Source organism: Cryptomeria japonica, chromosome 10 (genome assembly GCF_030272615.1).
Source record: "Cryptomeria japonica chromosome 10, Sugi_1.0, whole genome shotgun sequence".
NCBI classification, from domain to species: Eukaryota; Viridiplantae; Streptophyta; class Pinopsida; order Cupressales; family Cupressaceae; genus Cryptomeria; species Cryptomeria japonica.
Window position 1 is genome coordinate 330,662,342 of NC_081414.1, and position 13,337 is coordinate 330,675,678.

General features: G+C 36.3%; 1 protein-coding gene across 5 annotated transcripts in view; it reads left to right on the plus strand.

Moving 5' to 3' along the window:
- LOC131076127 (DNA topoisomerase 6 subunit A) overlaps positions 1 to 10,493 on the plus strand; it is a 78,659-nt gene extending 68,166 nt beyond the window's left edge. Inside the window, exon 3 of one of the 5 annotated variants that reach the window (XM_059212108.1) lies at positions 10,476 to 10,493. The gene's annotated coding sequence lies outside the window, so the exon portion shown is untranslated. Of the gene's footprint in view, positions 1 to 626; positions 1,438 to 2,729; positions 3,540 to 10,475 lie in introns of those variants that run through there. The other 4 variants (XM_058013185.2, XM_058013186.2, XM_058013188.2 and 1 more) reach the window with 4 other exon arrangements.
- The last annotated feature ends 2,844 nt before the right edge of the window (positions 10,494 to 13,337 follow it).

Sequence of the window (13,337 nt, forward strand, 5' to 3'; positions counted from 1 at the left end):
CTTAAGCAATTTGATTAGAAGAGAACAATAAAAGCATTTATAAATAAAAAGGATTAATCTCAGTATTATCTTGTAGGTTGGCCGGGTTTCATATTGCTTTAGACAGAGTTATTAATCTATCTAATTGTATACCTAAAAAACACAAATTTACACTCCCTAGCTTGCAATGTCAAATGGCTTCAGATACACAATATTAATCCGTTTGTTCACATGCCTTAAAGACTCTCATTTAGACTCCATGGATTACTATTGAACACAAACCTCATGACAATTACACATGTTGTAGAAAATTTTATACATTGTAGTCATAAGGATGGTTAAGTATTACAGGTCTTCTATCGATCTGTTGAGTTTGCACTACACATGCCAGCATCCTGCTATGCAAGTTTCAAAAATGATATGCGAATTGGTGCTGGTTTTGCAAACGTGAGTGTTTGGATTCTTCTATAATTGCTATGACATTTCAAAATAAAATTTCTCGCGAAGTTTAAATTATAATAATTTTCATTTGAACTAATGCCCACTCAATATTCCTAATATCTTAATTTTCCTTTGAGCATGTTCTGGAGGATAATAGCTAAAATAGTAAAATCTGATTGTGTATGCCATGCGTTAATTTCTACCAGGCTGCCAGAATTGAACTTGGGGAAGAGTCTTCTCATTACTAACGGAATTAAGTATGAAAGGGTTGAACTTCCAATCATGGGTTGTCACCGGATGCTGTACCTTAATTCTCCTCAAACTCTTCTTTGTTGGATCTTTAGTCGTTCAAAATGAATTTATATTATTGCTACAGGTTATATAGTTTAATCTTTGGTATGGTGGAGTTTTTCTGGGAATGCCTTCTGTATGTCTGTTTGCTGGCCAACCAATTTGTTCCCAGCAATTCGAGACAGCTAAATTTGGTCATACTTAAGGTTTTCAATTTCCTGTTCTAGTCCTTCCAATTCATTGGCTGCATCTTTTATTATTATTTGGATAAATTCAAGTTGATTGTATAAAAGAGCAAGGAGATTACAATAATATAGGATTCTCATCCGCCAACATCATGTCTAAGCAATAGCTCAAATGACTTTAGTCACGTTCTCAGTTTAAGCAATAAGGTAAATGAAATGCTCATATGGTTCATGGAGGGCTATTCAAACGGCATTAAAAGTTTCCTCCATCTGAGCACATCAGAGGCTTTTACTTGTGAAAAGTAAATCCTGCTAGATTCATATACAGAATTGAGGCTGGCAGTTGAAAATTGATATCTGTTCTTACGAATTCAATATGCTGTGTATAATGATGCCAAGTGAGAACTTAACGAATCAATCATGAGGTGAAATTGCAGGGAGCCTACTGTTTGTTTCTTATGCTGTCATCTATATTAGCCATTGTTTTAATTTGTACTAAGAATGATATCATGTTCCAGAAATTGACAAGAAGTTTCATCTTTTATCAATCTTTCTGAGAATATGCATGAAATACAATATAGTTGAAGAAGCCAAGGAGACATTTTAGCTGGCTAAACACTCTTGCTAGTGAAACAAGCGATTGGGGAGGCAAACCACTCACAATTATCAGGAGGACCTAAGTGCTCCCTTACAAATCTAGTCATTGATTCTTCCTTTTGCATCAGCTCCATGCCTCTTCATATGGCAGGTTCTTCTGCCATATTGCTCTGAATTGTTCTGAGGCTAAGTCCAATTGCCCAATGTCCTCTGCATGCCAGCCTTTGTTGCTCCCAAAGCAAACAGGTTCAATTTGGTACTGTTACGGGACTTTTTCCCCATTCATATGATTATGTTTAATTTATAAGAAGTCCCTTGTAAATAATTTTAAAAAATTGGAAAAATAATAAAATGTAAATAGAAGGAGATGAAAAAAGTCCATAATCCTTTTATGAGGAGTTAAGGTGAAATAAACCTTTAAATTATAATTATTTTGTTTGTTTTAATTAGGGAGAGATAGAGAAAAGACTATAAAACTATGTATTTAATAGAACTCTTTGTAAGGGTGTGTTAAAATGTAATTGAATATTTAAGATATGGTGTGATGGTCAGATGCCATCTTTGAGATATTTTATAAACCCATGAGGGAAGGCTATGTAGGAGATCACTCAAAGAAAGAAGGTGGTCTGGTGGGCTATGAGCATGGGAGAAGGGCAAATTCAGGGTACAGTACGTGCTGGACTGTGCTGATTAGGGCTCTAGTTTGTGGGCGCATGCTGTGTTTGATTACACAGATTCTTTTTTGAATGTGTCATAACTAGGGGGAAAAATGAAAGATAATCCTAGGGTAAGAGTGGCCTTTCTGGTGGTTGAACTCTGATAAACATTACTTGGGACATTTGATTTGAAATATAATATTTGAGAGTTGATGATAACTAATATAAATTTCTGATGTTTGAATATTGAATTGCATAAATTAGATGTTTAACAATGTGTTTAATCAGACATTATTCTCTAAATAGCTTATAAACCTTATAAATACTGCATTTTATAAATATTATTCATTTGTAACTGGGAAATTAGCACGTTATAGGTACATTCTTATCCATCAGCTAGTTCCAAATCAAAGCTATCCAATTTTTATTTATTGCTTCTTCTGTATCCATGTTGAGATTGAATATTCTTCAGGACTTCTTAAATACAAATCATATGATAAAAAATAATTTTATGCTATTCAAAGCGGCAGCTTTATGTTATGAATGGTTTGTGACATCGTTTTTCTTATTGATTTGACAGTTTGTTTATTCCTCATCTGCTTAATGCATCTCTATGAATTTGGTTGCCTGGTTTAGTTCACAATAACATTTGGAAAATCCATGTGGCTATTTTTTATTTTGAGCTTCATTGGTGCGATAGGCAAACATTCTTCTCAATAAAATGTGTCTATCCTTTACAGCATCACAAGAACAATTACATTGCAATCACACAGGAAATTTCTGCAGAAATAGTGACAATCTGCACATGCCCTAAGAATACCATTCATTATGCAAGTAGATTCAAGCAAGGCGAAGGTGGAGAACAATTACTGAGCTTTTAGCGACAACACATGATGCAACACCTTTGTATTGTGTAAAGGTGATGCTATAAATTTGAAGTTAAGCTCTGTTTTACCCACACCGGCAGATCTGGGTGGAATGTGACGTGAAATTATTGCTCCAGCAAAGAAATACACGTGAAGAATAGAACTCCAATGTCAAAGCAGTTGCTGGATAATTGAGATGGTTCCGTATTATGTAAAGGCCATTTCCAACAAAATTTGCCATTTCCATTAGCAAAGAGATGGGAGGCACACATCACAAATTATAATTACTAGAGTCTATTAATAATCAGTGATTATGCAAGAGAAACCAATTTGGCTCTTGCTGGCAGCAAGAACTGATTAGATCTAGAAGTCCTCTCCTGTTTATGATGATGATGATGCATTGATGAGAATGATGACTTGACATGTCTTGTAGACGAGATTTGTTTGTTGAAATCATCACCTTAAAATTTGATGTTGACCTAATTTTTGCTATCCTCATATAATTGGACTTCGGATTTGTCTTACAGTGGAATACTGAATTATAAATAAAATAGGGAATGATAAAAAACATGAAGTTAAAATAATATTTTTAGAGAAAACGGAAAATATAAAATCCATTCTACAAATTTGGTGAATCTGTGTCTTTAATTTGTTGAAATGTTTCCTTTCTTTCCGTTTTTATACATATATAATAAAAAAGGTTATAATTATGAATGGCCACAAAATTTATCACAACTTGTTTCGAGATTTGACTCTTAAGGTTTTTCTCATTTCTTGCTCTCTACTTCCTGATGATGGACCATATAATTTGATCCAGAACATCAACAAAAAAACTTACACAATCAAAACCAGAAGCTATGCACAATGACTACATTAGTCTTGATCTGTATATACCCATCTTAACATGAGGAGCATACATTGTAGCTCCAAATAATTTTTGGTTGAATTATTCCTTATTTTACAAGAGAAGTAAAAATTGCACAATTGTTCCCATCATGAGGAGCCAAAGAGGATGACGATGAATTGGATACCATCTATGCAACTTTGATGGTGAGATGATGGGGAAGAGCATCTTTTCATCATGAGGATTGGCTGTCCAATTCATAATCAACTTTTGGGCAATTTAACACTATGTGACTTGTTTCATTATGATTGTAGCAGCAAAATAGCAAACCCTATAGGAATTACTTTGAAAAAGATATGTTACTCCAAGTGTGATAAGTTACTTTGAAAATGATATCTATAGGAATCTCTGAAATGTTTTAAATCAATTAGAATCCATGCAAAACTAGTGAGTGAAAGCAAAGGTGAATGCCCCAAAAAAGCAATCCAAAGAATTGTTGATTGCTTTGAAGCTGATTCATTCAAAAATTGTAGTCGAACCCAAATAGGTATTACATTGATTTATTCAATGGTGGGACTGAAAGTGTGGTGCCAAGTTTTCAGCATGAGCAAGTGCCACCCCTGTATTAAAAAATGATCACAAATGATGCATTTCATTTATAATGAATCAAAAAATGCGATGAAACCCCTCCATGCAAAAGGATATATTTGTAGTTTATCTTCCATGGAGGTTTACCCATTTTATAAATCTATTTGTGTAAGGAATTGAAATAATTAAGTAATCCTTGTTCAACAAAGTATTCCTCCTCTCTTGTCACTCACTTCACCAAATTCTAGAACAATGGGATAGTTAAAGGGCCTAACCTTCCTCCTTAAAGGATGTTTGCAATTTTTTTTGGTTAGATCTATCTTATTGTTAGGAGCCAAAACACTTAGATTCATTATATTCACTAAAGATTTATTAGACTAAATTTTATTAGTGCCATCATGAATAGTTATATCTTTTTAGAAGAATGACACGTTCCATTGGTTTGTAGCAAGAAAGGATTAACCTCCCATTCATCTAGGATTTGGAGCCTCTATTTGGACACTAGGAGTTAGGTGGAGATGCCTTATTGCACATCTATTAGTTGTGTGAGCGCTTTGCAGAAGTCTTGGTGAAGTTTGTTGGGGGAACAAAATCATGGGACAAAGCATTAGTAGTGGCCCTTTTATTTGGTGACAATGTATCTATTGAAGCATTTCCTTTATGGCATCTTACTGCAAATTGAATTCAGGTCAACAATGGTCTAAACAAAGAGGAGATGCATGCCTTTCATAGAATTAGAGGAACTTAGGGTTTCAAAAGGGTGGCAAAGATTCAAGAGCAACATTGTGGTTGTATGAGTTGAAGATTAGCTCAAGACCCTTGGATCTCCTACAAAAACACAAGAAACCTTCCACTAGAGAGTATGTCATATCCCCTCCACATCAAATAGACACATTATAAAAATCGTGGACTTCCTTCACAACAAATAGCACACAGGTGTATCGTGGATTTCCTGTTTATGGTCAGCGCATCATATAATATGTAACCATTAGCATCTCTTACGAAATTCTCTAAGTCTTCCTCCCATCGATCAAGGATAACTAATCCTAATTAAAATAATTAAGGAAGTAATATAATGTTGAAGGGGTGCATTGGTCCAAATAGTCACAACCCTAGTGGGAAGATGCCACCCTTCTTAGCTTGTCGATGGGTATAAAGAAGGATGTGTGAACATCCAAGGACACAAAAGGAAAAGAACAACATTCATTTCAGGTCTGCGATTACACATTGCATTGGTATGGTGTCGTTAATATTGTTCATAATATATGTTGCTGATAACACAATTTATATTACATATTGTTGTTAGTATATCTTATGATGCTGATAATGTTGTTCATATCAAATGTTGTTTGAATTATATGTGGTTGATAATTTTATCTACATATATGCCGAATTAAGATCTGATTATGAATTTTGTAGTTGATTGAAAGTTATATGAATACTTGCTTGTAATATGAATGTATTGATAGGGGAGGAAAGACTGCCAGTAGGGGAACAATGATAGGATCACCTTCCAGATATGCCACCTAATTTGGCAAGGGCCCATGAGGCCAAAGGGGTATGAAGGATACTGCCCTTGGGTTTGTGAAGGGGTAGACTTTCTAGTTTACCTTGTGGTAAACTACCCTCACTATCAGGGTGAACGTCTGATATCCAGTCTTAGGAAGTAAGACATTGGTGACACGATTGAGGGGAATGGTGATAGGATACCTCACCAAGTATGCCACCTCATCTTGGCAAGGGCCACATGAGGCTAAGGGGCACAAGGTCTGCTCTTGGGCTTGGGTTAGAGGGTCTCTAGGGCACCCTATGAACTCACCCTGTCGTAGCTTCACACTGGTGGTTCAGGAGCACCTAGAGTCTAGTTACCATGTCAATCAGGTATTTGAGTCTTGGAGTTAGGGGTCATGTCATTTTGATTCAATAAGAGGTCTATTGAGACCATTTGTAATGTTATTTGGTATGTCAAATTTGGAGTCATAATTTTCAAGTTTGTAAAGTTGTTCTAGGGTTGTCAATGTTGTCATCAGAATAGTTAACCTGATAAAGTGTCATTGTTGTCATCGGGATAGTTTACTCTATCTGGATTGGAAAATACTGTTTAGTCAACTTTTGATGGCTATGCTGATAGACATCCAAATGCCTTGTTTGGTATAGCTATACCAAAATAGGGACATCGAGGTAAGTTTACTCTATTGGAATTGCATAAAATGGTTACTCCGCTTGTATTAGTTATTCTGATGGGTGATCAAGACCTCGGTTCAGGATTGTTATTCCGATGTCGATGTCCAACATTGATTTGTTAGTTTGGGATTGTTTTTCCGACGTCGGTGTCCAGCATTGATTTGTCAGTTCAAGATTGTTATTCCGATGTCAGTGTCTAAATTTGATTTTTCAAAATTTGGGAGTCGAACAGTCATCCATCCCAAAGGTCTGTTGTGACCACGAGAAAGTGCAAATTTTGGTATAAATTGTATAAGCCAACGGTTGGAAACAAATTTTTGGATGTGAATTCTGAAAATTTGAATTTCTGAAATCTGATTCTACAACAAATTTTCAAAATTTGGAAATCATTGGCATCATTTTGGAAGTCCATTTTTTGCAAATTACTCTGTTATCTGTACTTATATGTTGTTGTATGGATTCAAGCTATTTGGGTGAGCACATGTGGGTATAGAGTAATGTAATATCTCCCGTTTGCCGGTGATTTGAAGTTCTGAACTATTAGAGGAGAAAGATACAACAAATTTTCTCAAGGTTACTCGGTTAGTTAGGGTAACTAGGGTTTTAACAATAATTAGACCAATTCCCCCCTCATCTTGCATCAACTGGCCAAATTTATGTTTCCATTATGTTGTGCTTTCTATATACGTATATATGTTGTCATTTCTTAAATGAAATTATTTGATATTTTTACCACTTACAGTTATGGAACAATCTCTAACTTGCTTGCAGGATTTTACCAGAATTTAAGGTACTCTCTAGATCCTTTTCTTAACTAAAATTTGTGATCTAGGGCAGAACCTAGGTATTGATAAACTAGGTATATTACAAGTGGTATTAGAGCATGTTCTTGCCAGCCTATAGGAAGTAGTTAATGCAATTAAGTCAATGAGCTTTAAGGGCTATAGAAAGAGAAAGAAAGAAAAATATCGAAGCCCAAACCAATAAATGGAATATGAATTTGAAGCCTTTATGGAACAAATTGCACAAGCCTTGGAAAATATAACAACTATTGGTAACCTTAGAGCAGATCCGAGAAATGAGAGGGAAATTACCCCTAGTCAATCAGAAAGTGATTATAGGACCACCCAAATAACATATGGACCAACTTTCCTTCTAAGGGAGGAACCACCAAGGGGAGGGGAAGAAACTAATACCCCTAGTACAAGAGAACTTGCAGCAGAATATGCAAGGTTAGACCCTAAAATGAAAAGGACCATCCCTTTTTCTGAATTTTGTGAGGCTGAGACAAGGAGAAGTCATAGGGGAAGAAAAACACAACCCAATCTAGAAATACAACACAAAGCAAGGAAAATGACAATCCCCAAATTTGATGGGTCGGGAAAGATCACAACATATTCATGGATTCAAAAATAGGAAACATACCTCACTCTCTACCCTATGATTGAAAAGAATGTCATTACATTCACCATATTACATCCATAAGGAATGACACATGAATGGTGGCATCACATCCTAGTTACTCAGGACCACAAAAGTATAAAAACCTATAGTACCTTCAAGAAAAGGCTCATTGAAAGATTCGATCAAACACATCTTCAGAAACACTTCAAAGAACTCACACAAATAAGGAAAATACGGACCCTTGAAGAAAACATAATTGAATTCCAAAGATTAGCCATTATGATTCTCAGGATATCCGAAGAAAGACTCACTTATTCATAGAAGGGTTGGCAGACACCAACTAAGCATTGGTAAGTGCCTCAGATCCTCCCACCCTCCAAGAAGCTATCCTTAAGGCCACCATGTTAGATGCTACTCAAACCAAGGGAAGAGATCAATCTAGGAAGACACCATCAAAGGGCAAACACTTCCATGAGAAGGATGGGCACAAAAGAATATTCCTTTCCTACAATGCCGAGAGGAATTAAGAAAGAAAGCCTATGTTTTGATTGTAAAAGGAAATGAGAATGTGGACACGAATGTGGGCAAGAACAAAACCAAGAGGAAAAGTTATGCTTTAGGTGTAAGGAAACATGGAAACTAGGTCACACATGTAAGAAAAGAGATCGAAAGAAGGATAACCTATGCTTCAAATGCGGGGAAGAATGGGAAAGAGGACATATATGCGGCAAAAGAAGCCAAGCTCATTGCATTGAGACTATACCCAATGAAGAGGAGGAAGCCCCAAACAAAAAAATTAGACACATTGAAGACAAAGAGGAAGGTGGGACCTTGGCTTTCATCTCAAGGACATCAAAGCATCACCCCTTTAAGATTCGAGGTATGGTTTAAGGCAAAAAGGTAACAACACTCATAGATAGTGGGGCTACCCACAATTTCATAGATGAGGACTTAGCTGCAAGACTGAAGCTAAAAACAAAGAACTTTAGAGGGTTTAAGGTGACTCTACCAAATGGATTCTCTGCACCATGCACAAAGAAGATTCCCCAACTCAACATTATTGTGGGAAAGTATCAAATCAAGGATAAATTCTATATTGTAAAACTAGGGGACATTGATGTAATTTTGGGGCATCCCTTGGCTACAATCATTAGGAGATGTTAATCTAAACTTCTCAAAATTAGAGTTATGTTTTCAACATAATGGGGAAAGATTTTTATTGCACGGTCTATCCAATGGTTCTCCCAAAGTAATTTCAGCCAAAAAGATGGAAAAAATCCTTAGGCATGGCCAAGTAGTGCTTGATTTTAGATGAAACCTCTCCGAAAGGGAAAGCAACCCATGCAAACATACAACCCATACTAAAAAGACATAAGAGGGTTTCTTATGACATTCCACCAGACCTTCCTCCTAAGAGAGGTTTTGAACACTCCATTGAACCAGAAGAAGGGTCAAAACCTGTTGTCACCACCCCTTATCACCACCCTCACAAGTGTAAGGGAGAAATTGAGAAAACCATAAATGAATTGATCAAGATGGGGCACAACCAACCAAGTTACAACCCCTTTGCTCCATCTATTGTCCTATCAAAGAAGAAAGATGACACAATGAGAATGTGCATCGATTATAGAGCATTAAATAAGAAGACGATAAATAATAGTTATCTCATTCCTCAGGTCAATGAGCTTATTGACGAGCTCCATGGTGTTGTCTATTTTTCCAAAATCGACCTAAGGTCATGTTATCACCAAATCAGGTTAAGGGAGGAAGACATACCTAAAACAACTTTTAGATGTCACTATGGCCATTTTGAGTTTCTTGTCCTACAATTTGGACTAACCAACACAACTGCCACTTTCCAATTTTGCATGAAACATACTTCATAGGGACAACTTAGAAAATTCTTATTGGTTTTATTTTTGATGATACCCTAATCTATAGCAAAACTTGGGAAGAACATCTAAAACATGTAGACGAAGTCCTAACAATACTAGAACAACACTCACTATTTTCCAAATGTGAATTTGATATGGAAGAAATCTTGTACTTGGGCACAAAATCAATGCTCAAGGAGTTAAGGTGGATGAAGAAAAGATCTAGGCCATTCAAAGTTGGCCAACACCCAAGACCCTACATGTCTTAGGGGATTTCTAGGGCTCTGATGAGTTGAGACATTAACATATTTTTATCCCCAGAACTCTTAAGTTTTTCTCATATTTTGATTTACATGATGTTAAAGATGTATCAAAAGTTGACTATATGTATTTCAGATGTTAGCCTGAACCTATTAAAACATGTTTTGCCTTTACCAATTTATTCTTGCAGCCATGTTATTCATTCTTGTTGCCATGCAGATTGTCTTAGGCAATATCATGTGTGAAATTAATAGATGTTTTGATTAATTAAAATAGATGTGTATGTTCTTTCTTTTGAATTGCAGGGAATAAATTGATGCTGCGGTGGAAGTTCTCCTGTCATGCCAATTGCAGAAAGAGATATTCAAGGAGGTGACTGAAAGATCGAATCAACAGAAATGTTGATGAACGTAAGGAACGACAAAGGAAAAGTAATCGTGCAATGCTTACTGATGTCTTACTCAAGTGGGCATTAGTGTTGTAGATACTGCCACAATATGTTATGACTGTGCTTCGGTGTAGATCCACATTATCAGTGACTTAACTCCGGCTGTTTCCTTTCTTGATTAATTATCCGCCTCTTCTTATCAACATGATTTGTGCTGTAGGAAGTAGTTGTTTTCTTTTAAATACAGGTCTTTATCTCTTTTCGTAGGTTAGAAAAAGAAAAGAGAAGAAGCAGAGCAAAGGATTTTAGAAATAAAGTTACAAGTGTTTTGAGTTTCTTTTGATTCTAAATCATGTAATGGCTTTTGAGGAACATTGAATAAAGATATGTTATTCTGAGCACTTAGAATTGTTTTGGAAGCCTGAAAGCACTCATCCAAGGGGGCCCACTTGGTGAGTGTTCCCGTGCCTTTGTTAAAATTAGTTTTCTTCTTTAGCTACAGTAGACGTTCTTGCATTGATTGTTCCTGCAGCCATTGGAAACAGATCCATTGACCGTTCCTGTAGCCAAACCAAAACAGAGTAATTCCTGTTTGGCAACATTGAACTTACCCAGTATTTCTTGAATGAATTTATGTTAATGCAAAATTTTTCCTGTAGCCTTTCAATAGTTTCAATTCTTGATTACCTTTTCTGCATATATGTTAGTTGCTGCAGTAATGCAAGGTAGCTATCGTAGGAACTTAGTGCATATATAGTGCATACCCATTTCAAGTATTACGTCCTTGGGTTGACAATCAAATGAACACTAGCTATGGAAATAGTAAATTCACAAAGTGAATGTCCAAACTTCGGGTTGAAACTTCAACTAGAGTTATTATTCTTATTGTTGGGTTGAACATGTTCTGCATTTATTATCGAAGGTTTGTAAGAGGGTTCTCAAAACTAAGTGCACCACTCACTGATCTCACTAAAACAAGAGCATTCACTTGGAATGAAGGAGCACAAATAGCCTTTGAAAAACTTAAGGAAGTGATGAGTTACTACCCTGTACTAGCAATACCTGACTTCACCTCACCTTTTGAGTTGTATTGTGATGCTTCTGGGGAGGGAATTGGGCCGTACTAATGCAAAATAAACATCCCATAGCTTTTCAGAGTCAGAAACTCAAGGAAATAGAGAGGACACGCTTAGTCTATGACAATGAGATGCTAGCAATTATGCATTCTCTTGCAAAGTTCAAACAATACTTGATTTGTGGGAGATTCATTGTGAAGACCAACCACAATAGTCTAAGATTCTTTCTAAGCCAAAAAGATTTGAATGATAGACAACAAAAATGGGTGAGTAAGTTGCAAGCATATGACTTTGATATTGAATACATGAAAGGAAAAACAATGTAGTGGTTGATGCCCTATCACGAAGACCCCACCTGGGTTTAATTACAACAATATCCACATATTAGAAAACGTCTATACTCACAAAGTATGCTAAAGACTCCTTTTCAAATGATATAATAGAAGGGAAGATACAAGATGAGAGGTAATCAAGTCAAGGATGACCTCATTCTTTATAAAGATCGAGTATAAATTACGTCAGGGTCAAGGATTGAGAATTAGATTTTGAAAAACTATCATGACAATCCATCAATCGGGCATCGAGGGTATTACAAGACTTATAGGTAGATAAGAGAAAGGTTCTCATGGAAGGGCCTTAAAGGAGATGTGTTAAAACAGGTTAGAGAATGTATGGTTTGCCAAAGGAACAAAGAGGAACACACATATCCAATAGGACTACTCCAACCTTTGCCCATACCCAATTAGAAGTGGGAAAGCATATCTATGGATTTCATTACAGAATTATCGAAGGTACAGGAGAAATATTGCATTTATGTCGTGGTTGATTGCCTAACCAAGTATGCCCACTTCTGAGTTCAGAACCCCACAAATACCCGAAGTCTTCTTTAAATAAGTTTTTAGACTACATGGACTACCTCAAAACATTGTGAGTGACCGAGACAGTTGGTTCCTTAGCTTATTTTGGCAATAAATATTTAAGCTAGTTGGAGCGAAGTTGACTCCCAACACTAGCTACCATCCACAAATCGATGACCAAACCGAAATTGTTAACAAATGGTTGGAAGGATATCTACGAAACATTGTCACGAGACTACGTAATGCATGGATTAAGTGGCTTCATTTGGGGGAATATTGCTATAATACCACTCTCCATATGTCTATAGGAATAAGCCCCTCTCAAGCATTATATGAGTATACAACAACATCCTTTGAGGATTCGATCCATTCAGAAAGTTGGGTGCTAGGAGCTAAGGAATTTATACAATAGAATATGGATATTATGAACTCACTCAAGGACAACCTTCATCAAGCACAAAACCAATAAAAGATGTACGCAGATAGGAGGGGGACAACATGGACATTTGAAGTTTGGAGATTTGGTCTTACTAAGGTTGCAACCCTATAAACAAACATCACTCAAAGTTAGTGGAGCAGAGAAGTTAAAGCCTAGACTCTATGGTGACTCTATGGTGACTCTATGGACCTTATAAAATATTAAGGGAAGTGGGAGAAGTGGCCTACGAGTTGGAACTCCCCACCATTTGCAAAATTCACGACGTGTTTCACATATCTTGGCTTAAGAAAGCATTGAGACAACATGTTACCCCTTGTGCAGAGTTGCTACCATTAGATGATGAAGGCAAACAAATCTTGGAACTAGAGACTATCCTTAACATGTGGGAGAAAAGGCTAAGGAACAAG